The sequence below is a fragment of the Rhinoderma darwinii genome, chromosome 3 (assembly GCF_050947455.1).
Source record: "Rhinoderma darwinii isolate aRhiDar2 chromosome 3, aRhiDar2.hap1, whole genome shotgun sequence".
In the NCBI taxonomy this organism is placed as follows: Eukaryota; Metazoa; Chordata; class Amphibia; order Anura; family Rhinodermatidae; genus Rhinoderma; species Rhinoderma darwinii.
The window spans coordinates 77,854,852-77,870,891 of record NC_134689.1 but is presented as its reverse complement, the minus strand read 5'-3'; the positions used below and the strand labels follow the sequence as shown (position 1 = coordinate 77,870,891).

The 16,040-nt window shown below is 39.5% G+C and overlaps 18 non-coding genes across 18 annotated transcripts; all 18 read left to right on the top strand.

Annotated features, from left to right (window-relative positions):
* The first annotated feature begins 701 nt into the window (after nucleotides 1-701).
* On the top strand, nucleotides 702-784 carry TRNAL-AAG (transfer RNA leucine (anticodon AAG)). Its single transcript has one exon. It is a non-coding gene; the product is annotated as a tRNA-Leu (tRNA).
* A 754-nt stretch (nucleotides 785-1,538) lies between these two features.
* On the top strand, nucleotides 1,539-1,621 carry TRNAL-AAG (transfer RNA leucine (anticodon AAG)). The gene has a single exon. It is a non-coding gene; the product is annotated as a tRNA-Leu (tRNA).
* Nucleotides 1,622-2,375: 754 nt separating this feature from the next.
* TRNAL-AAG (transfer RNA leucine (anticodon AAG)) lies at nucleotides 2,376-2,458 on the top strand. Its single transcript has one exon. It is a non-coding gene; the product is annotated as a tRNA-Leu (tRNA).
* A 512-nt stretch (nucleotides 2,459-2,970) lies between these two features.
* Nucleotides 2,971-3,053, top strand: TRNAL-CAG (transfer RNA leucine (anticodon CAG)). Its single transcript has one exon. It is a non-coding gene; the product is annotated as a tRNA-Leu (tRNA).
* Nucleotides 3,054-3,807: 754 nt separating this feature from the next.
* Nucleotides 3,808-3,890, top strand: TRNAL-AAG (transfer RNA leucine (anticodon AAG)). Its single transcript has one exon. It is a non-coding gene; the product is annotated as a tRNA-Leu (tRNA).
* Nucleotides 3,891-5,482: 1,592 nt separating this feature from the next.
* Nucleotides 5,483-5,565, top strand: TRNAL-CAG (transfer RNA leucine (anticodon CAG)). Its single transcript has one exon. It is a non-coding gene; the product is annotated as a tRNA-Leu (tRNA).
* Nucleotides 5,566-6,319: 754 nt separating this feature from the next.
* Nucleotides 6,320-6,402, top strand: TRNAL-CAG (transfer RNA leucine (anticodon CAG)). Its single transcript has one exon. It is a non-coding gene; the product is annotated as a tRNA-Leu (tRNA).
* A 2,117-nt stretch (nucleotides 6,403-8,519) lies between these two features.
* TRNAL-CAG (transfer RNA leucine (anticodon CAG)) lies at nucleotides 8,520-8,602 on the top strand. Its single transcript has one exon. It is a non-coding gene; the product is annotated as a tRNA-Leu (tRNA).
* A 512-nt stretch (nucleotides 8,603-9,114) lies between these two features.
* TRNAL-CAG (transfer RNA leucine (anticodon CAG)) lies at nucleotides 9,115-9,197 on the top strand. The gene has a single exon. It is a non-coding gene; the product is annotated as a tRNA-Leu (tRNA).
* Nucleotides 9,198-9,951: 754 nt separating this feature from the next.
* Nucleotides 9,952-10,034, top strand: TRNAL-AAG (transfer RNA leucine (anticodon AAG)). Its single transcript has one exon. It is a non-coding gene; the product is annotated as a tRNA-Leu (tRNA).
* Nucleotides 10,035-10,546: 512 nt separating this feature from the next.
* On the top strand, nucleotides 10,547-10,629 carry TRNAL-AAG (transfer RNA leucine (anticodon AAG)). The gene has a single exon. It is a non-coding gene; the product is annotated as a tRNA-Leu (tRNA).
* A 1,349-nt stretch (nucleotides 10,630-11,978) lies between these two features.
* TRNAL-AAG (transfer RNA leucine (anticodon AAG)) lies at nucleotides 11,979-12,061 on the top strand. The gene has a single exon. It is a non-coding gene; the product is annotated as a tRNA-Leu (tRNA).
* A 512-nt stretch (nucleotides 12,062-12,573) lies between these two features.
* Nucleotides 12,574-12,656, top strand: TRNAL-AAG (transfer RNA leucine (anticodon AAG)). Its single transcript has one exon. It is a non-coding gene; the product is annotated as a tRNA-Leu (tRNA).
* A 512-nt stretch (nucleotides 12,657-13,168) lies between these two features.
* TRNAL-AAG (transfer RNA leucine (anticodon AAG)) lies at nucleotides 13,169-13,251 on the top strand. The gene has a single exon. It is a non-coding gene; the product is annotated as a tRNA-Leu (tRNA).
* Nucleotides 13,252-13,763: 512 nt separating this feature from the next.
* On the top strand, nucleotides 13,764-13,846 carry TRNAL-AAG (transfer RNA leucine (anticodon AAG)). Its single transcript has one exon. It is a non-coding gene; the product is annotated as a tRNA-Leu (tRNA).
* Nucleotides 13,847-14,358: 512 nt separating this feature from the next.
* On the top strand, nucleotides 14,359-14,441 carry TRNAL-AAG (transfer RNA leucine (anticodon AAG)). Its single transcript has one exon. It is a non-coding gene; the product is annotated as a tRNA-Leu (tRNA).
* A 512-nt stretch (nucleotides 14,442-14,953) lies between these two features.
* Nucleotides 14,954-15,036, top strand: TRNAL-AAG (transfer RNA leucine (anticodon AAG)). The gene has a single exon. It is a non-coding gene; the product is annotated as a tRNA-Leu (tRNA).
* Nucleotides 15,037-15,548: 512 nt separating this feature from the next.
* TRNAL-AAG (transfer RNA leucine (anticodon AAG)) lies at nucleotides 15,549-15,631 on the top strand. The gene has a single exon. It is a non-coding gene; the product is annotated as a tRNA-Leu (tRNA).
* Nucleotides 15,632-16,040: the final 409 nt, after the last annotated feature.

The window sequence follows — 16,040 nt, the reverse complement described above, 5'->3', positions numbered from 1 at the left end:
AACCCACTATGCCAAAACACGCCCCAAAATGTTAGACTCTTCAGATGACTGGCTTGGCATCCAATCTTGAAAGTTTTCTTATTTGTGTAGGATAGGATGACCGAGCAGTCTCTCGTGAAGGCGTGGATTTAAATCCCACTTTTGAATACTCATATTTAAGTAAACTATGTAAGACAATACCGATTCCTCTGCTTACTTGAGTGAATGTTATAGAGAATGGAACTCCACTAAACTACTGCTGGGTACCTCCCAGGGTAGTTTTTCTGTATTTTCAGGTTAAAGCAAGAACAAGGGTTCTTCAGGACCTCTTTTTTACAGCACTGTTAATCATAAACCAATAACTACATGATGGAAATGGACAAGAAACAGTACTAATCTTTCTATTTTCTATTTCATATTTAAGTAACTATGTAAGACAATACAGATTCCTCTGCTTACTTGAGTGAATGTTATAGAGAATGGAACTCCACTAAACTACTGCTGGGTACCTCCCAGGGTAGTTTTTCTGTATTTTCAGGTTAAAGCAAGAACAAGGGTTCTTCAGTACCTCTTTGTTACAGCACTGTTAATCATAAACCAATAACTACATGATGGAAATGGACAAGAAACAGTTCTAATCTTTCTATTTTAAATTCCCAAAAACTGGACCCTTAACATGACGGTTTTTTCTTCCATATCTGAAAGGCTTGGCTTTTCTATAAGTCAGGATGGCCGAGCGGTCTAAGGCGCTGCGTTAAGGTCGCAGTCTCCCCTGGAGGCGTGGGTTTAAATCCCACTTCTGACAATACAACTTTTCTTAAACACACTGCAATGTCATTCCGACAGCGCTAGTGAAAAAACCCACTATGCCAAAACACGCCCCAAAATGTTAGACTCTTCAGATGACTGGCTTGGCATCCAATCTTGAAAGTTTTCTTATTTGTGTAGGATAGGATGACCGAGCAGTCTCTCGTGAAGGCGTGGATTTAAATCCCACTTTTGAATACTCATATTTAAGTAAACTATGTAAGACAATACCGATTCCTCTGCTTACTTGAGTGAATGTTATAGAGAATGGAACTCCACTAAACTACTGCTGGGTACCTCCCAGGGTAGTTTTTCTGTATTTTCAGGTTAAAGCAAGAACAAGGGTTCTTCAGGACCTCTTTTTTACAGCACTGTTAATTATAAACCAATAACTACATGATGGAAATGGAAAAGAAACAGTACTAATCTTTCTATTTTCTATTTCATATTTAAGTAACTATGTAAGACAATACAGATTCCTCTGCTTACTTGAGTGAATGTTATAGAGAATGGAACTCCACTAAACTACTGCTGGGTACCTCCCAGGGTAGTTTTTCTGTATTTTCAGGTTAAAGCAAGAACAAGGGTTCTTCAGGACCTCTTTGTTACAGCACTGTTAATCATAAACCAATAACTACATGATGGAAATGGACAAGAAACAGTTCTAATCTTTCTATTTTAAATTCCCAAAAACTGGACCCTTAACATGACGGTTTTTTCTTCCATATCTGAAAGGCTTGGCTTTTCTATAAGTCAGGATGGCCGAGCGGTCTAAGGCGCTGTGTTAAGGTTGCAGTCTCCCCTGGAGGCGTGGGTTCAAATCCCACTTCTGACAATACAACTTTTATTAAACACACTGCAATGTCATTCCGACAGCGCTAGTGAAAAAACCCACTATGCCAAAACACGCCCCAAAATGTTAGACTCTTCAGATGACTGGCTTGGCATCCAATCTTGAAAGTTTTCTTATTTGTGTAGGATAGGATGACCGAGCAGTCTCTCGTGAAGGCGTGGATTTAAATCCCACTTTTGAATACTCATATTTAAGTAAACTATGTAAGACAATACCGATTCCTCTGCTTACTTGAGTGAATGTTATAGAGAATGGAACTCCACTAAACTACTGCTGGGTACCTCCCAGGGTAGTTTTTCTGTATTTTCAGGTTAAAGCAAGAACAAGGGTTCTTCAGGACCTCTTTTTTACAGCACTGTTAATCATAAACCAATAACTACATGATGGAAATGGACAAGAAACAGTACTAATCTTTCTATTTTCTATTTCATATTTAAGTAACTATGTAAGACAATACAGATTCCTCTGCTTACTTGAGTGAATGTTATAGAGAATGGAACTCCACTAAACTACTGCTGGGTACCTCCCAGGGTAGTTTTTCTGTATTTTCAGGTTAAAGCAAGAACAAGGGTTCTTCAGTACCTCTTTGTTACAGCACTGTTAATCATAAACCAATAACTACATGATGGAAATGGACAAGAAACAGTTCTAATCTTTCTATTTTAAATTCCCAAAAACTGGACCCTTAACATGACGGTTTTTTCTTCCATATCTGAAAGGCTTGGCTTTTCTATAAGTCAGGATGGCCGAGCGGTCTAAGGCGCTGCGTTAAGGTCGCAGTCTCCCCTGGAGGCGTGGGTTCAAATCCCACTTCTGACAATACAACTTTTCTTAAACACACTGCAATGTCATTCCGACAGCGCTAGTGAAAAAACCCACTATGCCAAAACACGCCCCAAAATGTTAGACTCTTCAGATGACTGGCTTGGCATCCAATCTTGAAAGTTTTCTTATTTGTGTAGGATAGGATGACCGAGCAGTCTCTCGTGAAGGCGTGGATTTAAATCCCACTTTTGAATACTCATATTTAAGTAAACTATGTAAGACAATACCGATTCCTCTGCTTACTTGAGTGAATGTTATAGAGAATGGAACTCCACTAAACTACTGCTGGGTACCTCCCAGGGTAGTTTTTCTGTATTTTCAGGTTAAAGCAAGAACAAGGGTTCTTCAGGACCTCTTTTTTACAGCACTGTTAATCATAAACCAATAACTACATGATGGAAATGGACAAGAAACAGTACTAATCTTTCTATTTTAAATTCCTAAAAACTGGACCCTTAACATTACGGTTTTTTCTTCCATTTCTGAAAGGCTTGGCTTTTCTATAAGTCAGGATGGCCGAGCGGTCTAAGGCGCTGCGTTCAGGTCGCAGTCTCCCCTGGAGGCGTGGGTTCAAATCCCACTTCTGACAATACAACTTTTATTAAACACACTGCAATGTCATTCCGACAGCGCTAGTGAAAAAACCCACTATGACAAAACACGCCCCAAAATGTTAGACTCTTCAGATGACTGGCTTGGCATCCAATCTTGAAAGTTTTCTTATTTGTGTAGGATAGGATGACCGAGCAGTCTCTCGTGAAGGCGTGGATTTAAATCCCACTTTTGAATACTCATATTTAAGTAAACTATGTAAGACAATACCGATTCCTCTGCTTACTTGAGTGAATGTTATAGAGAATGGAACTCCACTAAACTACTGCTGGGTACCTCCCAGGGTAGTTTTTCTGTATTTTCAGGTTAAAGCAAGAACAAGGGTTCTTCAGGACCTCTTTTTTACAGCACTGTTAATCATAAACCAATAACTACATGATGGAAATGGACAAGAAACAGTACTAATCTTTCTATTTTCTATTTCATATTTAAGTAACTATGTAAGACAATACAGATTCCTCTGCTTACTTGAGTGAATGTTATAGAGAATGGAACTCCACTAAACTACTGCTGGGTACCTCCCAGGGTAGTTTTTCTGTATTTTCAGGTTAAAGCAAGAACAAGGGTTCTTCAGTACCTCTTTGTTACAGCACTGTTAATCATAAACCAATAACTACATGATGGAAATGGACAAGAAACAGTTCTAATCTTTCTATTTTAAATTCCCAAGAACTGGACCCTTAACATGACGGTTTTTTCTTCCATATCTGAAAGGCTTGGCTTTTCTATAAGTCAGGATGGCCGAGCGGTCTAAGGCGCTGCGTTAAGGTCGCAGTCTCCCCTGGAGGCGTGGGTTCAAATCCCACTTCTGACAATACAACTTTTCTTAAACACACTGCAATGTCATTCCGACAGCGCTAGTGAAAAAACCCACTATGCCAAAACACTCCCCAAAATGTTAGACTCTTCAGATGACTGGCTTGGCATCCAATCTTGAAAGTTTTCTTATTTGTGTAGGATAGGATGACCGAGCAGTCTCTCGTGAAGGCGTGGATTTAAATCCCACTTTTGAATACTCATATTTAAGTAAACTATGTAAGACAATACCGATTCCTCTGCTTACTTGAGTGAATGTTATAGAGAATGGAACTCCACTAAACTACTGCTGGGTACCTCCCAGGGTAGTTTTTCTGTATTTTCAGGTTAAAGCAAGAACAAGGGTTCTTCAGGACCTCTTTTTTACAGCACTGTTAATTATAAACCAATAACTACATGATGGAAATGGAAAAGAAACAGTACTAATCTTTCTATTTTCTATTTCATATTTAAGTAACTATGTAAGACAATACAGATTCCTCTGCTTACTTGAGTGAATGTTATAGAGAATGGAACTCCACTAAACTACTGCTGGGTACCTCCCAGGGTAGTTTTTCTGTATTTTCAGGTTAAAGCAAGAACAAGGGTTCTTCAGGACCTCTTTGTTACAGCACTGTTAATCATAAACCAATAACTACATGATGGAAATGGACAAGAAACAGTTCTAATCTTTCTATTTTAAATTCCCAAAAACTGGACCCTTAACATGACGGTTTTTTCTTCCATATCTGAAAGGCTTGGCTTTTCTATAAGACAGGATGGCCGAGCGGTCTAAGGCGCTGCGTTAAGGTCGCAGTCTCCCCTGGAGGCGTGGGTTTGAAATCCCACTTCTGACAATACAACTTTTATTAAACACACTGCAATGTCATTCCGACAGCGCTAGTGAAAAAACCCACTATGCCAAAACACGCCCCAAAATGTTAGACTCTTCAGATGACTGGCTTGGCATCCAATCTTGAAAGTTTTCTTATTTGTGTAGGTTAGGATGACCGAGCAGTCTCTCGTGAAGGCGTGGATTTAAATCCCACTTTTGAATACTCATATTTAAGTAAACTATGTAAGACAATACCGATTCCTCTGCTTACTTGAGTGAATGTTATAGAGAATGGAACTCCACTAAACTACTGCTGGGTACCTCCCAGGGTAGTTTTTCTGTATTTTCAGGTTAAAGCAAGAACAAGGGTTCTTCAGGACCTCTTTTTTACAGCACTGTTAATCATAAACCAATAACTACATGATGGAAATGGACAAGAAACAGTACTAATCTTTCTATTTTCTATTTCATATTTAAGTAACTATGTAAGACAATACAGATTCCTCTGCTTACTTGAGTGAATGTTATAGAGAATGGAACTCCACTAAACTACTGCTGGGTACCTCCCAGGGTAGTTTTTCTGTATTTTCAGGTTAAAGCAAGAACAAGGGTTCTTCAGTACCTCTTTTTTACAGCACTGTTAATCATAAACCAATAACTACATGATGGAAATGGACAAGAAACAGTACTAATCTTTCTATTTTAAATTCCTAAAAACTGGACCCTTAACATTACGGTTTTTTCTTCCATTTCTGAAAGGCTTGGTTTTTCTATAAGTCAGGATGGCCGAGCGGTCTAAGGCGCTGCGTTCAGGTCGCAGTCTCCCCTGGAGGCGTGGGTTCAAATCCCACTTCTGACAATACAATTTTTATTAAACACACTGCAATGTCATTCCGACAGCGCTAGTGAAAAAACCCACTATGCCAAAACACTCCCCAAAATGTTAGACTCTTCAGATGACTGGCTTGGCATCCAATCTTGAAAGTTTTCTTATTTGTGTAGGATAGGATGACCGAGCAGTCTCTCGTGAAGGCGTGGATTTAAATCCCACTTTTGAATACTCATATTTAAGTAAACTATGTAAGACAATACCGATTCCTCTGCTTACTTGAGTGAATGTTATAGAGAATGGAACTCCACTAAACTACTGCTGGGTACCTCCCAGGGTAGTTTTTCTGTATTTTCAGGTTAAAGCAAGAACAAGGGTTCTTCAGGACCTCTTTTTTACAGCACTGTTAATCATAAACCAATAACTACATGATGGAAATGGACAAGAAACAGTACTAATCTTTCTATTTTCTATTTCATATTTAAGTAACTATGTAAGACAATACAGATTCCTCTGCTTACTTGAGTGAATGTTATAGAGAATGGAACTCCACTAAACTACTGCTGGGTACCTCCCAGGGTAGTTTTTCTGTATTTTCAGGTTAAAGCAAGAACAAGGGTTCTTCAGTACCTCTTTTTTACAGCACTGTTAATCATAAACCAATAACTACATGATGGAAATGGACAAGAAACAGTACTAATCTTTCTATTTTAAATTCCTAAAAACTGGACCCTTAACATTACGGTTTTTTCTTCCATTTCTGAAAGGCTTGGCTTTTCTATAAGTCAGGATGGCCGAGCGGTCTAAGGCGTTGCGTTCAGGTCGCAGTCTCCCCTGGAGGCGTGGGTTCAAATCCCACTTCTGACAATACAATTTTTATTAAACACACTGCAATGTCATTCCGACAGCGCTAGTGAAAAAAACCCACTATGCCAAAACACGCCCCAAAATGTTAGACTCTTCAGATAACTGGCTTGGCATCCAATCTTGAAAGTTTACTTATTTGTGTAGGATAGGATGACCGAGCAGTCTCTCGTGAAGGCGTGGATTTAAATCCCACTTTTGAATATTCATATTTAAGTAAACTATGTAAGACAATACCGATTCCTCTGCTTACTTGAGTGAATGTTATAGAGAATGGAACTCCACTAAACTACTGCTGGGTACCTCCCAGGGTAGTTTTTCTGTATTTTCAGGTTAAAGCAAGAACAAGGGTTCTTCAGGACCTCTTTTTTACAGCACTGTTAATCATAAACCAATAACTACATGATGGAAATGGACAAGAAACAGTACTAATCTTTCTATTTTCTATTTCATATTTAAGTAACTATGTAAGACAATACAGATTCCTCTGCTTACTTGAGTGAATGTTATAGAGAATGGAACTCCACTAAACTACTGCTGGGTACCTCCCAGGGTAGTTTTTCTGTATTTTCAGGTTAAAGCAAGAACAAGGGTTCTTCAGGACCTCTTTGTTACAGCACTGTTAATCATAAACCAATAACTACATGATGGAAATGGACAAGAAACAGTTCTAATCTTTCTATTTTAAATTCCTAAAAACTGGACCCTCACATTACGGTTTTTTCTTCCATTTCTGAAAGGCTTGGCTTTTCTATAAGTCAGGATGGCCGAGCGGTCTAAGCTTAAACACACTGCAATGTCATTCCGACAGCGCTAGTGAAAAAACCCACTATGCCAAAACACGCCCCAAAATGTTAGACTCTTCAGATGACTGGCTTGGCATCCAATCTTGAAAGTTTTCTTATTTGTGTAGGATAGGATGACCGAGCAGTCTCTCGTGAAGGCGTGGATTTAAATCCCACTTTTGAATACTCATATTTAAGTAAACTATGTAAGACAATACCGATTCCTCTGCTTACTTGAGTGAATGTTATAGAGAATGGAACTCCACTAAACTACTGCTGGGTACCTCCCAGGGTAGTTTTTCTGTATTTTCAGGTTAAAGCAAGAACAAGGGTTCTTCAGGACCTCTTTTTTACAGCACTGTTAATCATAAACCAATAACTACATGATGGAAATGGACAAGAAACAGTTCTAATCTTTCTATTTTAAATTCCCAAAAACTGGACCCTTAACATGACGGTTTTTTCTTCCATATCTGAAAGGCTTGGCTTTTCTATAAGACAGGATGGCCGAGCGGTCTAAGGCGCTGCGTTAAGGTCGCAGTCTCCCCTGGAGGCGTGGGTTTGAAATCCCACTTCTGACAATACAACTTTTATTAAACACACTGCAATGTCATTCCGACAGCGCTAGTGAAAAAACCCACTATGCCAAAACACGCCCCAAAATGTTAGACTCTTCAGATGACTGGCTTGGCATCCAATCTTGAAAGTTTTCTTATTTGTGTAGGTTAGGATGACCGAGCAGTCTCTCGTGAAGGCGTGGATTTAAATCCCACTTTTGAATACTCATATTTAAGTAAACTATGTAAGACAATACCGATTCCTCTGCTTACTTGAGTGAATGTTATAGAGAATGGAACTCCACTAAACTACTGCTGGGTACCTCCCAGGGTAGTTTTTCTGTATTTTCAGGTTAAAGCAAGAACAAGGGTTCTTCAGGACCTCTTTTTTACAGCACTGTTAATCATAAACCAATAACTACATGATGGAAATGGACAAGAAACAGTACTAATCTTTCTATTTTCTATTTCATATTTAAGTAACTATGTAAGACAATACAGATTCCTCTGCTTACTTGAGTGAATGTTATAGAGAATGGAACTCCACTAAACTACTGCTGGGTACCTCCCAGGGTAGTTTTTCTGTATTTTCAGGTTAAAGCAAGAACAAGGGTTCTTCAGTACCTCTTTTTTACAGCACTGTTAATCATAAACCAATAACTACATGATGGAAATGGACAAGAAACAGTACTAATCTTTCTATTTTAAATTCCTAAAAACTGGACCCTTAACATTACGGTTTTTTCTTCCATTTCTGAAAGGCTTGGTTTTTCTATAAGTCAGGATGGCCGAGCGGTCTAAGGCGCTGCGTTCAGGTCGCAGTCTCCCCTGGAGGCGTGGGTTCAAATCCCACTTCTGACAATACAATTTTTATTAAACACACTGCAATGTCATTCCGACAGCGCTAGTGAAAAAACCCACTATGCCAAAACACGCCCCAAAATGTTAGACTCTTCAGATGACTGGCTTGGCATCCAATCTTGAAAGTTTTCTTATTTGTGTAGGATAGGATGACCGAGCAGTCTCTCGTGAAGGCGTGGATTTAAATCCCACTTTTGAATACTCATATTTAAGTAAACTATGTAAGACAATACCGATTCCTCTGCTTACTTGAGTGAATGTTATAGAGAATGGAACTCCACTAAACTACTGCTGGGTACCTCCCAGGGTAGTTTTTCTGTATTTTCAGGTTAAAGCAAGAACAAGGGTTCTTCAGTACCTCTTTTTTACAGCACTGTTAATCATAAACCAATAACTACATGATGGAAATGGACAAGAAACAGTACTAATCTTTCTATTTTAAATTCCTAAAAACTGGACCCTTAACATTACGGTTTTTTCTTCCATTTCTGAAAGGCTTGGCTTTTCTATAAGTCAGGATGGCCGAGCGGTCTAAGGCGTTGCGTTCAGGTCGCAGTCTCCCCTGGAGGCGTGGGTTCAAATCCCACTTCTGACAATACAATTTTTATTAAACACACTGCAATGTCATTCCGACAGCGCTAGTGAAAAAAACCCACTATGCCAAAACACGCCCCAAAATGTTAGACTCTTCAGATAACTGGCTTGGCATCCAATCTTGAAAGTTTACTTATTTGTGTAGGATAGGATGACCGAGCAGTCTCTCGTGAAGGCGTGGATTTAAATCCCACTTTTGAATATTCATATTTAAGTAAACTATGTAAGACAATACCGATTCCTCTGCTTACTTGAGTGAATGTTATAGAGAATGGAACTCCACTAAACTACTGCTGGGTACCTCCCAGGGTAGTTTTTCTGTATTTTCAGGTTAAAGCAAGAACAAGGGTTCTTCAGGACCTCTTTTTTACAGCACTGTTAATCATAAACCAATAACTACATGATGGAAATGGACAAGAAACAGTACTAATCTTTCTATTTTCTATTTCATATTTAAGTAACTATGTAAGACAATACAGATTCCTCTGCTTACTTGAGTGAATGTTATAGAGAATGGAACTCCACTAAACTACTGCTGGGTACCTCCCAGGGTAGTTTTTCTGTATTTTCAGGTTAAAGCAAGAACAAGGGTTCTTCAGGACCTCTTTGTTACAGCACTGTTAATCATAAACCAATAACTACATGATGGAAATGGACAAGAAACAGTTCTAATCTTTCTATTTTAAATTCCTAAAAACTGGACCCTCACATTACGGTTTTTTCTTCCATTTCTGAAAGGCTTGGCTTTTCTATAAGTCAGGATGGCCGAGCGGTCTAAGGCGCTGCGTTAAGGTCGCAGTCTCCCCTGGAGACGTGGGTTCAAATCCCACTTCTGACAATACAACTTTTATTAAACACACTGCAATGTCATTCCGACAGCGCTAGTGAAAAAACCCACTATGCCAAAACACGCCCCAAAATGTTAGACTCTTCAGATGACTGGCTTGGCATCCAATCTTGAAAGTTTTCTTATTTGTGTAGGATAGGATGACCGAGCAGTCTCTCGTGAAGGCGTGGATTTAAATCCCACTTTTGAATACTCATATTTAAGTAAACTATGTAAGACAATACCGATTCCTCTGCTTACTTGAGTGAATGTTATAGAGAATGGAACTCCACTAAACTACTGCTGGGTACCTCCCAGGGTAGTTTTTCTGTATTTTCAGGTTAAAGCAAGAACAAGGGTTCTTCAGTACCTCTTTGTTACAGCACTGTTAATCATAAACCAATAACTACATGATGGAAATGGACAAGAAACAGTTCTAATCTTTCTATTTTAAATTCCCAAGAACTGGACCCTTAACATGACGGTTTTTTCTTCCATATCTGAAAGGCTTGGCTTTTCTATAAGTCAGGATGGCCGAGCGGTCTAAGGCGCTGCGTTAAGGTCGCAGTCTCCCCTGGAGGCGTGGGTTCAAATCCCACTTCTGACAATACAACTTTTCTTAAACACACTGCAATGTCATTCCGACAGCGCTAGTGAAAAAACCCACTATGCCAAAACACGCCCCAAAATGTTAGACTCTTCAGATGACTGGCTTGGCATCCAATCTTGAAAGTTTTCTTATTTGTGTAGGATAGGATGACCGAGCAGTCTCTCGTGAAGGCGTGGATTTAAATCCCACTTTTGAATACTCATATTTAAGTAAACTATGTAAGACAATACCGATTCCTCTGCTTACTTGAGTGAATGTTATAGAGAATGGAACTCCACTAAACTACTGCTGGGTACCTCCCAGGGTAGTTTTTCTGTATTTTCAGGTTAAAGCAAGAACAAGGGTTCTTCAGGACCTCTTTTTTACAGCACTGTTAATCATAAACCAATAACTACATGATGGAAATGGACAAGAAACAGTACTAATCTTTCTATTTTAAATTCCTAAAAACTGGACCCTTAACATTACGGTTTTTTCTTCCATATCTGAAAGGCTTGGCTTTTCTATAAGTCAGGATGGCCGAGCGGTCTAAGGCGCTGCGTTAAGGTCGCAGTCTCACCAGGAGGCGTGGGTTCAAATCCCACTTCTGACAATACAATTTTTATTAAACACACTGCAATGTCACTCCGACAGCGCTAGTGAAAAAACCCACTATGCCAAAACACGCCCCAAAATGTTAGACTCTTCAGATAACTGGCTTGGCATCCAATCTTGAAAGTTTACTTATTTGTGTAGGATAGGATGACCGAGCAGTCTCTCGTGAAGGCGTGGATTTAAATCCCACTTTTGAATATTCATATTTAAGTAAACTATGTAAGACAATACCGATTCCTCTGCTTACTTGAGTGAATGTTATAGAGAATGGAACTCCACTAAACTACTGCTGGGTACCTCCCAGGGTAGTTTTTCTGTATTTTCAGGTTAAAGCAAGAACAAGGGTTCTTCAGGACCTCTTTTTTACAGCACTGTTAATCATAAACCAATAACTACATGATGGAAATGGACAAGAAACAGTACTAATCTTTCTATTTTCTATTTCATATTTAAGTAACTATGTAAGACAATACCGATTCCTCTGCTTACTTGAGTGAATGTTATAGAGAATGGAACTCCACTAAACTACTGCTGGGTACCTCCCAGGGTAGTTTTTCTGTATTTTCAGGTTAAAGCAAGAACAAGGGTTCTTCAGTACCTCTTTGTTACAGCACTGTTAATCATAAACCAATAACTACATGATGGAAATGGACAAGAAACAGTTCTAATCTTTCTATTTTAAATTCCCAAAAACTGGACCCTTAACATGACGGTTTTTTCTTCCATATCTGAAAGGCTTGGCTTTTCTATAAGTCAGGATGGCCGAGCGGTCTAAGGCGCTGCGTTAAGGTCGCAGTCTCCCCTGGAGGCGTGGGTTCAAATCCCACTTCTGACAATACAACTTTTCTTAAACACACTGCAATGTCATTCCGACAGCGCTAGTGAAAAAACCCACTATGCCAAAACACGCCCCAAAATGTTAGACTCTTCAGATGACTGGCTTGGCATCCAATCTTGAAAGTTTTCTTATTTGTGTAGGATAGGATGACCGAGCAGTCTCTCGTGAAGGCGTGGATTTAAATCCCACTTTTGAATACTCATATTTAAGTAAACTATGTAAGACAATACCGATTCCTCTGCTTACTTGAGTGAATGTTATAGAGAATGGAACTCCACTAAACTACTGCTGGGTACCTCCCAGGGTAGTTTTTCTGTATTTTCAGGTTAAAGCAAGAACAAGGGTTCTTCAGTACCTCTTTGTTACAGCACTGTTAATCATAAACCAATAACTACATGATGGAAATAGACAAGAAACAGTTCTAATCTTTCTATTTTAAATTCCCAAGAACTGGACCCTTAACATGACGGTTTTTTCTTCCATATCTGAAAGGCTTGGCTTTTCTATAAGTCAGGATGGCCGAGCGGTCTAAGGCGCTGCGTTAAGGTCGCAGTCTCCCCTGGAGGCGTGGGTTCAAATCCCACTTCTGACAATACAACTTTTCTTAAACACACTGCAATGTCATTCCGACAGCGCTAGTGAAAAAACCCACTATGCCAAAACACGCCCCAAAATGTTAGACTCTTCAGATGACTGGCTTGGCATCCAATCTTGAAAGTTTTCTTATTTGTGTAGGATAGGATGACCGAGCAGTCTCTCGTGAAGGCGTGGATTTAAATCCCACTTTTGAATACTCATATTTAAGTAAACTATGTAAGACAATACCGATTCCTCTGCTTACTTGAGTGAATGTTATAGAGAATGGAACTCCACTAAACTACTGCTGGGTACCTCCCAGGGTAGTTTTTCTGTATTTTCAGGTTAAAGCAAGAACAAGGGTTCTTCAGGACCTCTTTTTTACAGCACTGTTAATCATAAACCAATAACTACATGATGGAAATGGACAAGAAACAGTACTAATCTTTCTATTTTAAATTCCTAAAAACTGGACCCTTAACATTACGGTTTTTTCTTCCATATCTGAAAGGCTTGGCTTTTCTATAAGTCAGGATGGCCGAGCGGTCTAAGGCGCTGCGTTAAGGTCGCAGTCTCCCCTGGAGGCGTGGGTTCAAATCCCACTTCTGACAATACAATTTTTATTAAACACACTGCAATGTCACTCCGACAGCGCTAGTGAAAAAACCCACTATGCCAAAACACGCCCCAAAATGTTAGACTCTTCAGATAACTGGCTTGGCATCCAATCTTGAAAGTTTACTTATTTGTGTAGGATAGGATGACCGAGCAGTCTCTCGTGAAGGCGTGGATTTAAATCCCACTTTTGAATATTCATATTTAAGTAAACTATGTAAGACAATACCGATTCCTCTGCTTACTTGAGTGAATGTTATAGAGAATGGAACTCCACTAAACTACTGCTGGGTACCTCCCAGGGTAGTTTTTCTGTATTTTCAGGTTAAAGCAAGAACAAGGGTTCTTCAGGACCTCTTTTTTACAGCACTGTTAATCATAAACCAATAACTACATGATGGAAATGGACAAGAAACAGTACTAATCTTTCTATTTTAAATTCCTAAAAACTGGACCCTTAACATTACGGTTTTTTCTTCCATATCTGAAAGGCTTGGCTTTTCTATAAGTCAGGATGGCCGAGCGGTCTAAGGCGCTGCGTTAAGGTCGCAGTCTCCCCTGGAGGCGTGGGTTCAAATCCCACTTCTGACAATACAATTTTTATTAAACACACTGCAATGTCACTCCGACAGCGCTAGTGAAAAAACCCACTATGCCAAAACACGCCCCAAAATGTTAGACTCTTCAGATAACTGGCTTGGCATCCAATCTTGAAAGTTTACTTATTTGTGTAGGATAGGATGACCGAGCAGTCTCTCGTGAAGGCGTGGATTTAAATCCCACTTTTGAATATTCATATTTAAGTAAACTATGTAAGACAATACCGATTCCTCTGCTTACTTGAGTGAATGTTATAGAGAATGGAACTCCACTAAACTACTGCTGGGTACCTCCCAGGGTAGTTTTTCTGTATTTTCAGGTTAAAGCAAGAACAAGGGTTCTTCAGTACCTCTTTGTTACAGCACTGTTAATCATAAACCAATAACTACATGATGGAAATGGACAAGAAACAGTTCTAATCTTTCTATTTTAAATTCCCAAAAACTGGACCCTTAACATGACGGTTTTTTCTTCCATATCTGAAAGGCTTGGCTTTTCTATAAGTCAGGATGGCCGAGCGGTCTAAGGCGCTGCGTTAAGGTCGCAGTCTCCCCTGGAGGCGTGGGTTCAAATCCCACTTCTGACAATACAACTTTTCTTAAACACACTGCAATGTCATTCCGACAGCGCTAGTGAAAAAACCCACTATGCCAAAACACGCCCCAAAATGTTAGACTCTTCAGATGACTGGCTTGGCATCCAATCTTGAAAGTTTTCTTATTTGTGTAGGATAGGATGACCGAGCAGTCTCTCGTGAAGGCGTGGATTTAAATCCCACTTTTGAATACTCATATTTAAGTAAACTATGTAAGACAATACCGATTCCTCTGCTTACTTGAGTGAATGTTATAGAGAATGGAACTCCACTAAACTACTGCTGGGTACCTCCCAGGGTAGTTTTTCTGTATTTTCAGGTTAAAGCAAGAACAAGGGTTCTTCAGTACCTCTTTGTTACAGCACTGTTAATCATAAACCAATAACTACATGATGGAAATAGACAAGAAACAGTTCTAATCTTTCTATTTTAAATTCCCAAGAACTGGACCCTTAACATGACGGTTTTTTCTTCCATATCTGAAAGGCTTGGCTTTTCTATAAGTCAGGATGGCCGAGCGGTCTAAGGCGCTGCGTTAAGGTCGCAGTCTCCCCTGGAGGCGTGGGTTCAAATCCCACTTCTGACAATACAACTTTTCTTAAACACACTGCAATGTCATTCCGACAGCGCTAGTGAAAAAACCCACTATGCCAAAACACGCCCCAAAATGTTAGACTCTTCAGATGACTGGCTTGGCATCCAATCTTGAAAGTTTTCTTATTTGTGTAGGATAGGATGACCGAGCAGTCTCTCGTGAAGGCGTGGATTTAAATCCCACTTTTGAATACTCATATTTAAGTAAACTATGTAAGACAATACCGATTCCTCTGCTTACTTGAGTGAATGTTATAGAGAATGGAACTCCACTAAACTACTGCTGGGTACCTCCCAGGGTAGTTTTTCTGTATTTTCAGGTTAAAGCAAGAACAAGGGTTCTTCAGGACCTCTTTTTTACAGCACTGTTAATCATAAACCAATAACTACATGATGGAAATGGACAAGAAACAGTACTAATCTTTCTATTTTAAATTCCTAAAAACTGGACCCTTAACATTACGGTTTTTTCTTCCATATCTGAAAGGCTTGGCTTTTCTATAAGTCAGGATGGCCGAGCGGTCTAAGGCGCTGCGTTAAGGTCGCAGTCTCCCCTGGAGGCGTGGGTTCAAATCCCACTTCTGACAATACAATTTTTATTAAACACACTGCAATGTCACTCCGACAGCGCTAGTGAAAAAACCCACTATGCCAAAACACGCCCCAAAATGTTAGACTCTTCAGATAACTGGCTTGGCATCCAATCTTGAAAGTTTACTTATTTGTGTAGGATAGGATGACCGAGCAGTCTCTCGTGAAGGCGTGGATTTAAATCCCACTTTTGAATATTCATATTTAAGTAAACTATGTAAGACAATACCGATTCCTCTGCTTACTTGAGTGAATGTTATAGAGAATGGAACTCCACTAAACTACTGCTGGGTACCTCCCAGGGTAGTTTTTCTGTATTTTCAGGTTAAAGCAAGAACAAGGGTTCTTCAGGACCTCTTTTTTACAGCACTGTTAATCATAAACCAATAACTACATGATGGAAAT